The following is a 19,005-nucleotide window of genomic DNA, read 5'->3' on the forward strand; positions in this document are numbered from 1 at the left end:
TCTTTTTTTATGTAATTGACAGCATTTTGACAGCAAATTTACAGCATTTAGCAGACATCCTTATCCAGAGTGACTTACATTTTATCTCATTTTTTTTTTTTTATACAACTGAGCGTTAAGGGCCTTGCTCAGGGGCCCTTCCGATTTGGGCTACCAATCTTCCGATTGGTAGCCCAACAGCTTAAACACTAGACTACCACTTCCATTATAATCATGAGTATATCTGTTTAATAATCGACTTAACCATTTGCACTACATCAACAAACATACTGTAGATCAGTTAATGATGAACTGTTGCTATGTCATTACTGCCTACCATGTGCATTGCTTGTATCACTAAAATATCACTCTAATTATTGCATGGGATCAATCATGCTTGTATAAAATCAGATTATTCGATTGTCTAGAGACAGAAATAGAAAACTGAGAAACCCTGGAGGAAGGACAGGGAAATCAGAAATAAGTGTGAATTTGGAAATATGATGCTTATTTTGACATTGAAATCAATCAATCCTCTGTGGATGGTTAAAGACTTGTCCCAAACCTGGAGATGACATAGAAAGAGAGATGAGAGACAGGAGAGGTGTGTGTGTGTGTGTGAGAGAGAGAGAGAGAGAGAGAGAGAGAGAGAGAGAGAGAGAGAGAGAGAGAGAGAGAGAGACTAGAACATGGGTCTCCAACCTTTTTTCATCTAGGAGCTTCTTTGACAAAAATGGCTAAGATCTACACGTGTTATATTTGTCAGACCCCGGAAGGAGGTGGATTGGAGACAGACCCATACGCAGGATAGCTTCAAATGAAAGGGGTTTAATACATAAGGGAAACAAACATAATCCACACGACTATTCGATATGTACGAACTAACGTACATATTAAATATGTCTTATTAACGAATCCACGCTGCCATCGGCAACACGGCACACATTTATACACTCAAGTACAATCACACACAATGGGGAACAGGTGTGATGACCGGGAGGAGCAGACGAAGGCGGGGCAATCATGTGACACAAACAAACACAAACGCACATGGCCAAAAGTCTGCGCTGATCCCTGACAGATCCGCGCTGATCCCTGACAATATTACTAGCAACATTTATTTACGTAGCTATTTTTGTGTGAACTTTTAAAAAAATGTCAATATTGAACATATGGATTCTGTTATTCTTCAGCAAATTGTTACTTACAAGTCCCATTGCACATACTGTACCCTGATAGCCTCAGCAAGACTGAAAAATAGCTTTTATGTAAATAAACTAAAAAAAAAAAGAACACCTTTGATATTGAAGTTAATATTAATTTCGAAGACAGAGGCCTATAATTGATGTGTTTTTAAATAATAGTATTTTTAATGCCATTTATATGAAATCTCAATGGGGTATATTAAACAGTACTATACTACAAAACACCATGTGCACACATCTACAGAAATATCTACAACATACTTGTCCTGCATCTTCGTGCAGCAGGATATATTCGTTCACCGGTTTTGCTTTGGCAGCTTTGTAGCTTTATTTCTAACACTGTCCAATCCTCAGCAGCTTCATAGATGAATAGGTTTGCCATGTGTTTTCTTTATTCTTTATCCAAACTACTTCAATTTGTGCTTATAGATTAAAGTTTAAATAATGCTTCCATGTACAGTCTTGGTGCTAGCTGTGCGTAAAATTGATTGACAAAGGGTGTGATGCGTGTGCATGCACGAAGGAGTATGATTTATCCGGGGAGTCAGATTTAGGGTAGAACATCAGAAAGGGAAAGGGGTTTATTGGGCTAATATGATTTGATCAATTTTGTACATAATTTACCAACCTTTAAGCGAGCGACATGTTCAAGACCCCAGAACTACAGAGATGAGAGAGAGAGAGAGAGAGGGAGAGAGAGAGAGAGAGAGAGAGAGAGAGAGAGAGAGAGAGAGAGAGAGAGAGAGAGAGAGAGAGAGAGAGAGAGAGAGAGAGAGAGAGAGAATCAACGCCAAATCTTCTCTATTTCCTCTCCAGCTCATTTACTTGATGTCACTCATTCTTATCCCTATTTATTGTTTTCTGTTAGTGGCTGAGTGATCAATAGTGTCCTTTTTAGAACTCACTGTCTGTTCAGTTCCTCTCACTGACAGATCTGGGATGAGTAGCTTTAATTTATTTCTCTTTCATATTGTTAAAGCGATGGATGTCCTGTGCTCACGTTCACAGGTGTGCCGTATTTCGAGGCTAAATGATGCCATCCCAGCATGAGGTCTTTAAGTGAACAGTGCAGGAAGGCCCAACATGCATCATGCAGGAGTGTGACGCATGCTTAATGGGTTCTGAATACCCTTCACAATCTCAAAGCAACATTGAGGACAAGAATATAATAAGGATATTAAGTATTTAGCTCTAGAAACGGGGTTAGCATAACCTTGGACTACCTTAGTGCATAGTGGAATGTAGCGTAAATTATTAAACCTTTTTGTTTTATACTAAACACTTGAGGCTTATATTAAAAATCCAGAAAATGTAAGATAAAACATAATGTAGAAACTAGATAACGAATGTTTTATGCTTATTCCAGAACTCTTAGCTGTTAATACAGTTATTCATAGCTGTCTATATAGTTTACTCTTGTTTATTGATTATAAAAAAATCTAGTGTCACCCAGTAGAGGAGCTGGGGTTCTCTCAGGTTTTCTTGCTCTGCATAGTAACATGTCTCTAAGAGAACTATATATATATATATATATATATATATATATATATATATATATATATATATATATACATATATATATATATATATATATATATATATATATATATATATATATATATATATATATAAAATTGAATTAAAACTACACTCAAACACTGACACTGTTCTCTGAGCAGAGATATCTGAGAACTGTCCAGACATGGCCTAATACTCTAACAAGCATGTTTGACTGACACCCCTCTCTCAGAGACCGCAAGCTTGTTAGCAATATTTCAAATCATAGGAGACTGTGCGAAGAACATGTTATTGGCTGAAGTGAAACAGTGAATTTTGTTTTCCCTGCCTGCCCCTGAAACTTATTCAGCCATTGCAGTACATCCTTCTCAGCATTAAAGTGTGACCTTACATTTGAAGAAGCTCAGTAATGATTCTACTCAGGTAGGAGAAGTTGCTGTGAAATAGAACCATATTGTTTGAAGTCCAAAGTTTAGTAATTCAGATTGACACCTTTCTAAGTGGTTTAACTTTCATTGAAGTGATTTTCAAACTAGTCTTTGGCCAGTTTAAACCTAGCTTTCAATAGCCTTCTTCTGATACGTGTGAACACTAGGAAGGGTACTCCAAAAAAAAAAAAAAAAAACCTATGACATACTGTAATGAAGGCTTCTCTCCATTGTCTCTCTATTTTCAAAGCACTAGCTCCAACATTTTGGCTTGTTCAACAACATACCGTTTTGAAGGGTATGTCAAATAAATTTTAGAATGATTTTGCATTCATAAAACAAACTGCTGTAAATTCTATATCCACTCCACATGATCCAAGTCCTGGATGTGAGATGGGGCATCCATGGATCAGTCATCCATGTTTGTCCAGCACATCCCACAGAATTGGGGAATTTGGAAGTCATCACCTTGAACTCTGTTATGTTTCTCAAACCATTTCTGAACAGTTTTTGTGTGTGATAGGGCACATTGTCCTGCTAAATGTGGTATGTGGGGGATGTGGTAGCTCAGTGGTTAAGGTGTTGGGCTACTGATTGGAAGGTCATGGGTTCGAACCCCAGGTCCACCAAGCTGCCACTGCTGGGCCCCTGAGCAAGGCCCTTAACCCTCAGTTGCTCAGTTGTAAGTCACTCTGGATAAGGGTGTCTGCTAAATGCTGTAAATGTAAAAGAGAACACTGCCACTTGGTAATACTGTTTCCATCAAGGAGTGTACACAGTCTGCAACAACGTTTAGGTACTGTAGGTTAGGCATGTCAAAATAACATCAGCATAAATGGCATCCGATTTAACTCTAGCAATTTGTGCTACAAATAACTCCAACAATTTGTGCTACAGTAGCTCCAACAATTTGTGCTACAGTAGCTCTAACAATTTGTGCTACAATAGCTCTAAAAATCTGTGCTACGGTAGCTCTTCTGGACAAAAAAAACTAGTCTTCATTACCCATGTGCATCATTTAGCTATGGACACCATGGCTCTGTCATTTTTTGTCTTTACTTGACTCACTTTTGGCACTGTAGGTACTAACCACTGCATAGCAGGAAAACCCCTAAAGACCTGCTGTTTTTGAGATGTTCTGGCCGAGTCTTGTAGCCATTACAATTTGGCCTTTGTCAAAGTCACTTAGATCCTACTTTTTCTACACTAGTACACTTGTTCTGACTGAATGTGGACTGATGAGGACTAGGATGTGGCCAAGGACTTAAGGAAATCATCATTCTACATTCAGTAATTAATCAAACAATAAAAAATGATTTCAATGGTCATTATAACCTAATTTTCGATACTTGGTGCACCATTACACTCCTTATCATACCATCACTGGTTAAACTGCACCTGTATGTAGCATTTACCGCCAATAGCTGTCAGTGATCACTGATCTTCTGGTTAACCTTCTCTTTTATTAGCTAAGGGGATAGCTATGTCATTTCAGTAAAATGAGCAACACACCAGAGACTTTAACATAGAGAAAAGTGAAATAAACCATCAGCAATGAACATGCCAGCCCTAAAATAGCTAGCGGGACGTGTCCCAACAGACAGAGTTCTCAAAAAAACAGGTCACAACGCTCCCTCCACTACCTATTTGAACTTAATTATCGAATGAATAATTAATGTTTGATTGTGCAGTTTCCCATGGCTGTCAACAGAGGATCGTTTATCATAAGATTATAATTCATTACTAATTGGTCTGGCATGAGGGCTTTTCATTAAAATAATTTGCTTATTTAAATGAGGAAATTTAGTAAGCTGGAAAGTTTACAAAAAAAAAGCACACAAGGTCGAATCAAATTAAATATGCATGCTTAAAATAATTTAATAGCAATACACAGCTCAGTATGTAACTAAATTAGTTGAAACAGATTAATAGATACAAGAATACCTAATCGATCAAATGGCCACACAATGTGGACCTTTATTCATGTTTCACATGTAGTAGGGTTTGAGACACACTAGCTTATTCCCAATTACATACAGTTTTATACAGGATACAATTACTGCTTGATTATACCATAACACATAATGTTGATTATTAAAGATAACGATTCAATCAATTTTGTTTCACGAGATGGTTATGTACGTATAAATATTGCGTCTGATTGATAGAGGAGGTGTGAAAAAAGTCTTGGTAGCTGTTATACACATCTATGTTATTCAAAACTGTTCATTATTTTATTATCTGAAATGATGAAAAACAAACAATGGAATAATATGAGAGCTTTTTGTCATTGTAATTGTCATTTAATTTAATTTTAATAATTGGAAAAAAAATATATATATATATATATATATATATATATATATATATATATATATATATATATATATATATATATTATTGATAATCTTTCCCACATTGTAGTAGCATTTAAATATATATTTATATTTGGTATATTTGGACACTGAGCGGTGGATGCGTTATGCATTTGGCAGTATAAAAGAAAAAAATTTGAATACTCAAGTATACATATAACAAAATAAAAGTTAATATAGCAACAATTGCCTGCTAGTGAAGATGTTCTCAGTGGTGTTTAGAGAATAATTCTTGGATAGAATCACTTAAACCAGCTGAGATTTTCGAGGTGCTATTATGCTATCCTCACCACGGCGAGAGTGCTGACCATGTGGACAGTGAAGTATTTTAAAGCTGTTGACCCCTCTGTTGCAGCTCCATTTATGCTGAAAGGAGCATGTATTCTTACCTTTTTTCCTCAGTCCATGATTAGTTCCTAGGTCTTGTCAATGTTCAGAAAGAGGATGTTTTCCTGGCACCACAATGACAGGGTTCTGACCTCCTCTCTGCAGGACGCTGGCAGGTTTATTTCCAAGTAGGTCAGTATTATGAAACACAGAATGCAGTCCATCATATTGGGTAAAAACACTCTTGGTGGTGATTGGGTGGATTTATTGCGTGTGCTGCAGCTTAAGATTTTTTTTATTATTATGTTTTACCTCTCATTTGTTTTTAACCCAAATTAACCCCATAATACTGAGTTCATGGTGTTTTTGTTATATCTTTACTGTTACATACTGTTGCTTTGTTCACATTAATACTGTTCAAAATGGAATCTTAAAGTGGTTCTTTTTTTGAGTTAAAGATTGTTAGCAAAAGGGTTCTAGATTTGATCTCTTGCTCATAACATGACATTTTTGGTGTATGATTTTTACATAAAACCTTTTGAAGTTTTAAATAATTTATAATCATTTTTATACTCATCAAATCATTCATAGAGCACTTGCACCCTGTGAATGTGAGTGGATGTGAACACTCTCATCAGGATAAAATGATTTGTCATAGGATAAAGGTGATTTACAATACCTTGTGCAAGATGCTATCAAAAATTTTATGTTATCATAAAATAACTGTCTGTATATTTGGATCGGTTCCTACATGTCGGTCATTATAAAAGTGCCTGACAAATTAATAACATGATGTAGCTGTGGTATTTAACTAGCTAGCCAGCACCAATTAATAGACACATGGTAATGGAATTGATTACATGATAATTCAGTGTGACCTTTATTGCGGTGGTACTTGTTGCAGATTGAATTTCAGACACACATCCTCTTTCACAGCACTTATATTCACAGCTGAAAAAGACCTACTGAATGTACACTGTTCAATACTAATAAATTAGACTATTGTTATGGCCTTGTTGTCATGTTAATTTCCCACACATTGAGGCCCAGTTAACAATCATTTGGCTGTAAATGTTTGGGTTGTTTAAGTTGTGTATGCTTTTGCATTAATGTACAGTACTCTAACTGCTGCTTATATTCAATCATAGATGCAGTTATTTTGCAGCAAATCTACATGGCAAAGCAATAGAAAGCTAAATGTACCAAGATAAAAAGGAAACATTATTAATGCATTATTAAATAATTTTAACATCAAATTCTTACTTTCGCTAATATGTTTAAGTTACTGATGTTAAATAAATTAATAGGTGAGCTATTAGTATGGTGTTGAACCTTAGTAAGGTGTTGAATATTCTATCAGAATTTACACAGTAACTTTTACAATAACACTTAAGTGTGTAAAAAAAAGTCATAACTTTGTCCTTTCTGTCCAGGACAATCTACAGTTTCATAAAATGTCCCAATTTTTTTTCACTAATGCTCACTAGTTTGACACTTTACCTGAGAATGGGATCCTGAATTATATAAATAGCTTCAGCTATTTTTATAGTGCTTTCAAGGGTCACATTATATACATCTTGGATTTTTTTATTTCTCTGAGCATTAAATGATAATTCTTTGGAATAAATTTCCTGGGCCAACCACTTCTGCGGAGATTGGCAAGTGTCTCCATTTCTAAACAATCCTTTACATTGTAAAATGATGGATTTCAAATTGTTTAGAGATGGTTTTATAACCATTTCCAGCAACAATTCTTTTCTTTGGTCATGACTGATGTCTTTTTCGATGCCTTTCTTCTTGCCCAGATGTAGACACACACCTGAATGCTTCACAACACCAAAATAGCAAAAGGTCCGCTTTTATTATGGTTCTTGATGACGAACTATTGTTGTGAATTTCATTATTATCATCCGACTGCTAATAACTCACTTAATGACTGTATAATACAAACAGTAAATCTCAGTTGGAGTGAGCTTTGCCCCGATTTTATTGAATCTTCCACTGAATTCTCGTCCAATGAAGAGAATTATAGGATTTGGAAGTTGAGGGATCTCTGATAGCAGTCAATATGTCTATAGTGTTTGATGCTTCCCAGAAATGCTTCCTACTCAGGGAACTGCCTTGTGATCGGAACACAATTATTGCTTGAACTTTAATAATATAATAAATGCTTTAAATGCTTTAATAATAAATGCTTTAATAATAATAATAATAATAATAATAATAATAATAATAATTTTATATATATATATATATATATATATATATATATATATATATATATATATATATATATATATATATATATATATATATAATATACAGTCCTACAAACACTAAATACTCAGAGCAGAAAGACACCCAAAGATCGATGGCAGTGATGGTAGCTGAGCAACCCTAGGTTATCAGCTGCAGACATTCTTGCTGTCACTCTCCTGTGTGTGTGTGTGTGTGTGTGTGTGTGTGTGTTTGTGTGTGTGTGTGTATTTGTAAGATTACTAAATTCGATATACTGTAGGGGTCCATAGTAGTTTGGCTTATTTTTACTTTACAGAAGTTACCATTGGTCTGTTCTTGATAGAGTAGATATTCCTGGAGCAATGAGAATATGTCTCAATAAAACCAAACAAAGTTTCAGGTCATGAAGTTTTATGCACTAATTCACACTTTGACTTGGCTGGAGGGAGCCATATGAACAGGCCACATGAACATAAACAGGTGTGTGTGTGTGTGTGTGTGTGTGTGTGTGTGTGTGTGTGTGTGTGTGTGTGTGTGTGTGTGTGTGTGTGTGTGTGTGTGTGTGTGTGTGTGTGTGCGCGTGTGCGTGTGTGAGTGTGTGTGGTCAATACCCAAACTGAATCAGATGACTCAAGGGAGATAATAACATCTGTCTTTGCACTGTGCATTTGTAAAAGGATTCAGGTTAAATATTGCAATGAAATGATCCTGCTAATTCGCTAATTATAGTGTTCTAGCCCCTTTTCCTTTCACTCAAATCCTTCACTTGTACACCATTCTTCAAACAACTCTCTTGCAAGGCACAGCTAGTGCATTCTTGTTAGATCTAGAAATCAAAAATGAACCACATCTGTAAATGGACTTTGTGGAAGAGAGGAGGCCTTGGATGGCATCAATAAAAGGTGAGTGCGAGAGTGCAAGGAATTGTATCTTTTTTCGTCTTCCACTAAAATGCAGTCAGGGAAACATTCAGCTTACACAGAGTCTTTCAAGGTTTTGAACATTTGAAAAAAATTGCTAATAGTTTGTGGAAGATCATGAAATGGCATGTAAATTCTTTACTCAGTATGGTATACCTGAGACACATTCAACATTTCAAATGTAGGCCCTACACAGAATTGCCTCTAGTGTTTGACCTGGACATACAAAATTTTGAATTGCCTAATGCCTTCGCTATAAAGGGCAGATATGAGATCTGCCAAAAGGCTTTTTCCAAAGTCTTCCATCCTGCAATCATTTATCTTAGCAATACAAGCTGAATATTTTCATTGAGCCGTTCATATGAAAGTTCAGAAGCTGCAAATCCAACATGACAGCAGTGTCAGTATCCCTTTAGCATGCGTTTCTAGTCATTGATAGAAAGCGACATCACTGCAAAATGTGGACATGGGGAGTTTCAACTACAATATTGTCTTCTTTTTGGTAAAATCAAATAATCTCTGTTATATGATAAGTTGGGATTTTCCTCTTTCTTCCTAATCACACACATACACCATAAAAAGGCACCAAATCCAAATGTTATTGCGGGATCCATAATTGTAGGATTTGTTGTGGTTATCAAAAATACCAAATAAATGTCCCTGTACTAAAAACATTGTATGAAGTTGGGATAAATAACTTTATATTAATATAACTGACGTATCCATCATTTATTAAAATAACCGCTGTGGGGATGTGCTAGCTCGGTGGTTAAGGTGTCAGCTTCTCAATTAGAAGGTTAGAAGAATCAATCCCAGGTCCACCAAGCTGTCACTGCTGGGCCCCTAAAAGCCCTTCTCCATCAATTGCTCAGTTGTATAAAATGTAAGTCACTCTGACTCTAGAGTGCCTGCCCTTAATACGTAATGTAGGGCACTCGAGTACAGCGCAGAGTTGGGAATTATGGTGCAAACAGTCTCAATTTATTTGAACATGGTGCAGGGCAAAAGAGGTGTAGCAATTCTTGAAAAAGCAAGTCATTCTTTTGGTGAGGATTAGGGTCTCAGTGAGGGGCTCCATGAGGCAGACAAACAAAGGGAGGTAGGGAGTCCAGCTAGCAGTGAGGTGAATGTGGCATCCCAGGAGCATAGCGCAGGCTCAGCAGGCAGTCAAAATGTTGTTCAGCCATTCAAGTCTGTAAAAAGACCATCAAACAGAGACAGCATACTAGTTTCTTCTGAGGAGTAGCCCATTTTACCTCTCTCTAGCTGCTGGGCCTGGATCTCCACTGTGGATTTCTGCTGCAGGGTGAATGCCACAATGGCGCTCCTGATTTGTCTGTCGTTTTTTGGTGGGAGTTTTTCCGCCCTGCTTTGCACTCTGATCCAGCGGTGCTGACCTTGGTGCTGAAGTTCCTGACGTTGTCGTCAGGCCATGGTGCTGCACCACCGGTTTCTTCTTCTGAGGGTGAAGAGTGGCCTTTCTTTATAATTGTGCCACACTACTGTAAATGTATTCATTAGAAAAGAAGTCTATTTAATCATTAGCCTTTACAGGCAACCAAGACCATGTTCGTGAATCTCTAAAGGATTTTTCAGACTTTCTCTTAAGTTATTTCAGTAGAAAATGAAGTAATTGTGAAGACTTTAATATTTATTTTTATTAATCCAAAAAGTCCTCTGATAGCAGTTCTATATTAGACTTAGTAGGGCTAAATTATTATAAAGTGGACCCTCTCATTACAGCAGAATTAATATTGATTTAATATTGACATTTTGAATAAATTAAGTAAGCTTAGTCAAGCTACCCCAGTTTGAAATGATCTCTGTTCAGTACTTTATTTCAATTAAATTTGTCATAATCATAATATATGCATGATGCCTCAAGTACTAAAAGTATGATCACATTGGCTACTGATGATTTATTACACGGGTAAGCTATTATTGTTAAAGACTGGATGCTGCTGTAAGTGCATATATAAGCTCTGTTTAGCTCAGTCCCTGTTTGAATCAAGATGAAAACACAATCTAAACCCTCAATGAATACAGATTTAATGCCATTTCCACCACGGACATCCATTACAATTTGTTCCATATTTACAAAAGGGTAATTCAAGATTTACTTTGATCAAATGAATACATTTAATTGTATTCCAGTGCATTGTAGTCCACAGCTCCACTGAAAAAATCTGAGCCCAGACAATCTGCATTCCCTTCTTACAACAGAATTTTAAAGATGTTTAAATCTAGGTGGCCACAACTGAACTGTGAAGAGATCTGAGGGATTAAAATTAGATTTTTCAAGCCCCACTCTGCTGAATAATCTGGAAAGTTTTAAGAGTAGCCTTTATAATAAAATCTGGATGTCAGAAATGTTAAATCAGGCTCAAGGTTTCCTCTAGTGTGGCCTAAAATCCAATGAGCAGGCATGTATAGTGATTGCTATATTTATTTAAGCCCATTTTAGCTTATGGACAGAATGTGTTTATTGCATGTATTTTAATAGCTATAAATTCTTGATTTAATATTCTGTAATTTCTGTTTTAACTTTACAAGCCTAGCCAGGGACAGGGGTTGCAAATTAGTCATGGCTATAAACCTGTATGCATGGCATCTACTTTGTATTTTATAAAGCAATGTTTTATGCATTTGTCCCTGTCAAATAAATATCAATATCAACAACAACAACAACAACAACAACAACAATAATAATGTATCTTTTCTTGAATAATGCTCAATCCTCAAACAATGGAAGATAAAATTAAATCAACCACACACTTAGCTGGTACATGCAAAACACATCAGTGTTAGTTACAGCACTGTTTCATAAGGGTTTACTCCAAACTTTAGATAGCATACATTTATCTCACAAGAAATTTCATAGCATTATAAGTAGAACAGAGAATTTGCAATTTATTTTGAAACGACTGTTAGCATAACTTTCATGGTCAAACATCTTGTTGCCTATGGTACTTTATTGTGGATTTTCATTCTACAAAAACAGGCAGTGGAAATTTCTTTTTTCACAGTCAGTGTTAGGTCACAGGTGACAGGTACACCAGCTCACCAGCTCAGATGCTATAAACAATGCTTTAGGTGCAATGAATCTAAATGTATACACTGAAAGTCATGCAATTGCTGTAATTTAGAGACAGCGGGAACTCAAACGGTTAAGGCTCTGGGTAATGTATTAGATCAGGTTCTAAGCCCCAACACTACCAAGCTACCTCTGTTGCACACTTGATCAAGGCTATTAACCCTTTCTGGACCAGGGGTGCTGTACCATGCTTACTTTATGCTGTTACCCCAACTTCCTAAACTAGGATATATGAAGAAAAGTATTTGGCCTCCTAAAGTCAGTGCTGTAATGTATATGTGAAAAATAAAGGGTTCTTCTTCAATGCATATAACTTACCAGCAATTTACCAACAAAAAACCTGTAGCATTAATTAATAATCATTAGACAGTATTATGTAATAAACATTAAATTCAATTCACAGACAGTCATTTCCTCTGAGATGCTGTTACATAAACAGGAACTGCACTTTATCATTATATATCAAATTCACCCAGAATTATTCTGCATCTTGAAACTATGTGTAATTAATTTAACATTCTAAGCTCACCAAGTGAAAGTAACAACATTGTTTTAAACACCTGACATAATTAACCACCATATCTCAAATCTGTTTAAAAGAGAAAAAGAAGTATTTCCACAGGTCTGATCTCTCTCTCTCTCTCTCTCTCTCTCTCTCTCTCTCTCTCTCTCTCTCTCTCTCTCTCTCTCTCTCTCTCTCTCTACATTTGAGAGTGATTGGGCTTTAATGACCAAGCCAGGTACTAATTCACCAGTGGCGGGCATTAGTTATTTGAAGGTGTAGATCTTCTACCACCATCAACAAGTGGTGGTGTCACAAGGTGACATCACATCTACACACTCTGTAAATGGTCCATCGTCATGTCTTTGTTTTTGGACACATATCTCGCCCATCAATTACAGAGACAGTCTCGTTCAAGACAGAGGAATCAATGCTGATAATCAGTCAGAGAGACAAAAAAAAGCTGTGCCAGAAAGAAAGAAATCAAGCTTGAGAGAGGTGAGAAGGAACAACAGAATGAAAATAACAGAAATAAACTGGGTGATATATTCTAAAGGTAGAAAACTTATGACGTGTTTGGAAAATGCACACACACACACACACACACACACACACACACACACACACACACACACACACACACACACACATGCCCACACATGGGTCAGACCCCAGACTTTTTCCATCTCTGTTCAAGATCACCAGCATATGGAACAGTAATCAGAAACCACTGGACTGAAATAATCACAATCTCTGCATTCCTCTTCTAATCTCCCTCTCTCCTTCTGCCTCCATGCTTCACTAATTAAAATCCATTAAGGATGACATTAGTGTCCAGGAGCTTCCCTCTACATCAGTGTAGGTAAAAATAACCCAATTAAGTCGCATGTCAGTCACGCATGATGGGAAAGGAGTGAGTGTATGATTGGAAGAGTTGGTCTTGCTTATTCAGGTGTGACACAATATCGTCTTCTTATATTCCAGGAAACTTGACTTTAGCTCACTGCTCATAAAACTGGATTAAACGATCCTGTTAGGACTAAGAACCCCAAAGTACTGACAGGATACAGAGAACATACATACTATACTTCTATGAAAAGGTAAATTTGTTTGGTTATTGTAATTTGTAATATTGAACATTACTTGTAGTGTATTAAAGTAAAGCAAAGTTTAAACTCATCCTCCAACACTGCAACAGCTGAAAGACTCAAACCAGCATACCATCAAACAAAAGCTGCTTGTAAACTCAGACTTTTAGGGATTTTTAAAAATGATTATTATTTATCAGCACTCCAGTAAAAACATTTGTGCTGTGCTAAATTCATTCGAGCACCATGCCACAGTTAGAAGGTTATTGTAAGATAGACTCTAGCTCACTGATTCCTTCCACTAATGAAAGCTGGGACACATTTCAACTTCATTGCTGGTTCCAAATGAGTAAATAATTAAGAAATCAAAATTTTGGTAGGAACGCAAACACACCAAGATTTTCTTTTCAAAGTACTTGCTGTACAGAATTTGTTTCCATTAGTGCTGAGATAATTCTGCTTCAAAACAGCCAGTTCATGAAGGATATGCTAATTAAATGAGGGGTTTATTCAAGTGTGTTTAAATATAGGAATTTAAATGAGTGAAATTTCTGAAATTTTTTGAATTTTCAGTGCTACAAGATGTGTTCGTTTGTGTTCAAAATGTGATGTCAGGCTTCACAGTTATCTTCATCGAAACTACAAACTTTCAATGTTACAAGTATCCATTTTGTTAAAACCTCATTTAGAGGAAGCATTTTTATTTGTATGTAGGAATTTTTCCCAGAGCAGCTCTGACGCAAAACCTTTACTAAAATGTAGTTACTTTCACTCAGTGTTAACCAGCATAATAAAGTTCCAAGTAATTTATTGGCAGGAAGAAAAGGGCTTGTGAGTTATTAACCTTCCTAGACTGTGGACCCCACTGGGCTGGGTTCTGTCAAGCAACTGGTGTGTGTATTCATGTGTGTGCGACTGACCGGGCGCATGCCAAGTCTTTGCGTCATGCCCCCGTTAAATGTCACCTGGCGCATTAGCATTTAGCCGCACTAGCGGCTTGTCAATCCTGTTTTATCTTACCCGTCCTTCTTTCCATCCTACACTTTTTATCCCTGACCCTGAGATAAGCTGCAGAGAATGAGTGCTTTATCACAGGCCGGCCTCTCCAGCTGATGAGTAATTACTCATCTTTAGCCAAACACACGCCACACACACTAATTACCGGCACCAATGGTCCTGTGTCACTCAACTTCCCTGCTCAAATTAGAAGGAGATTTACTGACTTTAGGAGGCCAAAGTACATCTTATGGTCTGTATTATAAATTCAAATTTTGAGGAAGCAGTAAGGCTTATATTAATGTATTCATGTTGTTTTTTTTTTAGTTATTATTTCCACACATTGCTCAGATGTGACCGTAATAAAGCTCATATCATACTGGCCTATCATTCTCTATCAAACACCAGCATCTGTCTCACTTAGACAATAGCATATTTAATGAAGCTCCAGAATTCACCACCAAACACCACCGATTTCTCTTAAGTACCACCTTTTCCCATTACACATAAACTAGCTATAATTCAACAAATTTTATCCAACAATTATTTTGCAAAGCTATTAAAAAAATTAAACACTAAAAAATTAAATCAAACTTAATCAATTAAAACCAAACACTAACATTCAAAGAAGAAAGATTGTTTATCAAACACCACATCAGACACATCAACATGGTCCATCAAAACCAATGGTCAAATCATGGCATTTATTTTATAAGGATTAAAATTCCACTAAAACTGGTCCACTAGAAGAACTGACAGGTCAGAGGAGCACGTGTGAAAGGCGACAACAATCAGAAGATACAACCACATCAGGACAAGATTTGAATCTGTTGGCGAACATTGCATCAGCGTGGAAGTAAATTGTCTTTGCTAAATCAGTTGAGTTTTATCCTTCCTCATTAACCACCAGCTATGAAGCATTAGGGTTTCAATATTCAGTTTACTCTTGTGAGCTTTTTGCACAGCCTCCATTTAGAATGAATCAGTTTGAGCAATTAAAACATGTTGAATTGTTTGCAGTGAGACTTGATCATGAACTTACTTATCCCCATGAAGGACAGTTTTGTTCTCTGAAGTATTTAGGTTCTTAGTCAGCCAGGCAAACAGTAAATGATTTGCATCAACCACACAAACACACACAGAAATATTTACTCAGGATGGGATGTGTCAACAGTGATGTTGAGCATGTGTGTGCTGTGCCATCTAGCAGCTGTGTAGTGGTGGTGGTATTAGACAGTGTTTGGAGTGCTGTGGTGATGAAAGGTTAATTTCTTTGTGTGTGTGTGTGTGTGTGTGTGTGTGTGTGTGTGTGTGTGTGTGTGTGTGTGTGTGTGTGTGTGTGTGTGTGTGTGTGTGTGTGAATGTGTAAAGATAGCTGAAGTGGAATTATTCTCTACTTCTAAGCTCCTTAAATGCATCAACTCTGCTCTTTTCTGCCTCTGGGAGATCCGGAGCGGCTGGTACAAGAGCTGTTGAATCTCCATTACCATTCAACTCAATCTAATTACACCACCTAATAATACAACAAACCTGCCTGTGTCTAAAATAATCAGATCATGTGTTTATAATAGCCTAATTATAAATGAAGGAGGGAGAGGGGGAAAGTGTGCATGGTATTATGCAGTGCTGATGCATTTGAATCCCAGTGAGAGATTCGTGATCACAGCTGCAGCTGGTAAACAATTTACCAACAACTGGTCAATTACGATCACACTTTCTGCTCAGTAATGTTTTTCTGAATATCTGGTCAACTGTTATGCCACAATATAAAAGATTAATATTTAAATAACACCTATTTGTTACTGATTCATCAAGGAGTTGTCTAAGAATGTTTAATTTTAAACATTACTATACATTGGTGTCCATCAACACAACAAAGTTCTTATTTAAGCCAATAGCCAGAGATACATTTATGATGGAAATTTATTTCTTTGTGAATTCAGATTCAGAGCATGTAAAAGTCCAGGTCAGTAGAATAAAAATATATAGTGGGTCCATTTTCTCTGTATAATGTGTGTGTAATGTGTGTGAATAGCTCCTTAATTAAACCTTCAACCAATTGGAATCTGGTGGCTCAACTGATTTTTCAAGGGATAATCAAGCTAATGAGAATGATTGGTATTGCATGAATAAATAAATAATTAAAGCTGTTGATTGATCTGTAAATTTCTTTGCTTTTGTAAGCAAGCAAATCCCATTATTGGAATTTTTTTCAGACGAAGAAGATACAGAATTACTAGAAACACGTATGCAATACGGTAAGTTATTTAATAGACAAACTTTTAAATATTGTTTTTTTTTCTCAGCATGATTAAAAATGTGCATATTCAAATATGACCATTTTATATGCATCTGCTGACATTTTGGAATATGCATTATTTATTTCCACCGTTTCATTTCAGCTACAGGCTTCTTGCCTACTGTATCTCTGTATGGATTTTTTATTTATATGCATTTTTTTTAGAGCTCAGTAAGTAAGTAATATTTACTCTTGCATGAGTATTCATAAAAGTTCTCACTTCTGTATGCTTTATTTTTAATAAATATCCATTATCTGGATCTGTGTTCATTATGTATCCAGGACAGGGATGTGATTGGTGATTACAAAAATCCCTGGAAAATGTAAGAACTCAAGGAAAATGAGATTGTATAATAATTTGGCTTATATTTATGCCTGTGTATGTGCGTGTACACGATCGTAGGATTTCCTTTTCATAGCATTCTTTAAATGGAAATAAAAGATCAAACAGCTCTCGAGGGACAATTCTTAAACACCGTAATCTTCATATGACAAGTCACCCGTCACACTACATGTTATGGACCTCATGGTGAATAAGGAAAGAAAATGCTTTACCATTTTTAGCATGTGAGCATGTAATCTAAGCACATTTTAGAAACATATTCTAGAAACATTATGTGGTGACCTACATATAATTTACAATATAGCTGTTGTTGGCCACCTCAAAGATTTTTTTATCAATAAATTAATAGAATTCTATTTTAAACCTCCAAACCGAACCATCACGGTGATATCTTCTTGTTCATGTGTGCATAAAGTCACAAACAGACTGTATGATGTAGTCAAATGGCTATCATTTCCCTTTTTTCCTCTCACCTTGTACACTTGACAGACCACATGTGCACAACTACAAGTTATCTATCCCCTAATGCTAGAACTAGACAAAGATCATCTTCTTTCATCTGTTCATGGCTGCAGTGTGTTTATTTTTGGAGCCATTTAGAAGTCAAAATCAAAGTCTTTAGATGCTCCAGTAGAAACTGCCAGAAGGAAGCAATTGAAAGTGTCCCTTTTTAATAACCGCTGTCCTTGATGAACTTTTTGGCTTTCCTCAGTCACTGTCTGAGGTAAATGCCCTGTAAGAGGGCAGTTTCCTGCTGCTGATGAGCTCAGTTGATCTCACCTCTCTCTCTAACCTGATCTCATCACTCTCTCTAGGTTGCCAACAAAACAGCTACCATGCCAGGATATGATGCAGACACTGAGAATGCTTTCAGTCGTGCAATGATATAAAGTTTGTGAGAATCCAGAGGCATTCCAAACTGTTTCAACCTCCACAGGAAGTACAGATGCTGCCATGCTCACCACTGTGTAAATGTGGATTTACCAATTAAAGTTAAAAGAAATTAAAGCTGATAAAATACTCTTTCTCTGTTCCTTGATTATGGATAGGGGTATTCGGCTCACCCACCTGCTTCTTTCTGTAGTCTACAATCATGTATTTTGTTATACTGATGTCCGGGGAGAGGTTGGTGCCACCAAGCAGGTGGCTGCTGGTCACAAGTGTTGTTCTTTATTATGTGTCAGCTTTGTTCGCTATCACTCCTCTGTTGTTAGCTACAAACTGTTCTATTGCTCAGTAAGGCATTCACCTCTGAGTCCCTCCTGATGGCTTTTTCCTATGTTCTGGATATTTCACATGACATAAGACTATGCTCCATGTTAAGATAGATATCTATGATCTATGTTAACTGTGAATGTGGCTCCCACAGATATTTTAAACCTAAGGGTTCATAAACCTAGCACAAGCTTTCTGAAATTCACAAGGTACCATCCTCCTATGCTCTTCCAATAGCCTGTCATGGGATTTCATGCCTGTACCGAATACTCTTAAGACTTCCCATTATAACCCCATGCAAAATTCCAAAAGTAATGCTTTTTTTCCTAGCGATGATTGAAACAGATCGACTATTTCACAGGTAAGACATGGGCAGCTCAGAGACTGGATTATTGGACGGTGTATTGGCCCAAAGGACACTTCTCATAGAGTGGCATATCAGAGTAGGGTCCCTACATGCCACTCTATCAGAAGTGCC

At 36.6% G+C, this 19,005-nt stretch overlaps 1 long non-coding RNA gene across 2 annotated transcripts in view; it reads left to right on the forward strand.

The window, feature by feature from the left end:
* The window catches only part of LOC113655869, a 75,913-nt gene extending 57,580 nt beyond the window's left edge, over positions 1-18,333 (forward strand). For both annotated transcript variants that reach the window (XR_003443822.2, XR_007138692.1), the window contains 2 exons: positions 16,887-16,928; positions 18,128-18,333. This is a non-coding gene — a long non-coding RNA (uncharacterized LOC113655869). The remainder of the gene's footprint in view (positions 1-16,886; positions 16,929-18,127) is intronic.
* Positions 18,334-19,005: the final 672 nt, after the last annotated feature.

The sequence above is a fragment of the Tachysurus fulvidraco genome, chromosome 19 (assembly GCF_022655615.1).
Source record: "Tachysurus fulvidraco isolate hzauxx_2018 chromosome 19, HZAU_PFXX_2.0, whole genome shotgun sequence".
In the NCBI taxonomy this organism is placed as follows: Eukaryota; Metazoa; Chordata; class Actinopteri; order Siluriformes; family Bagridae; genus Tachysurus; species Tachysurus fulvidraco.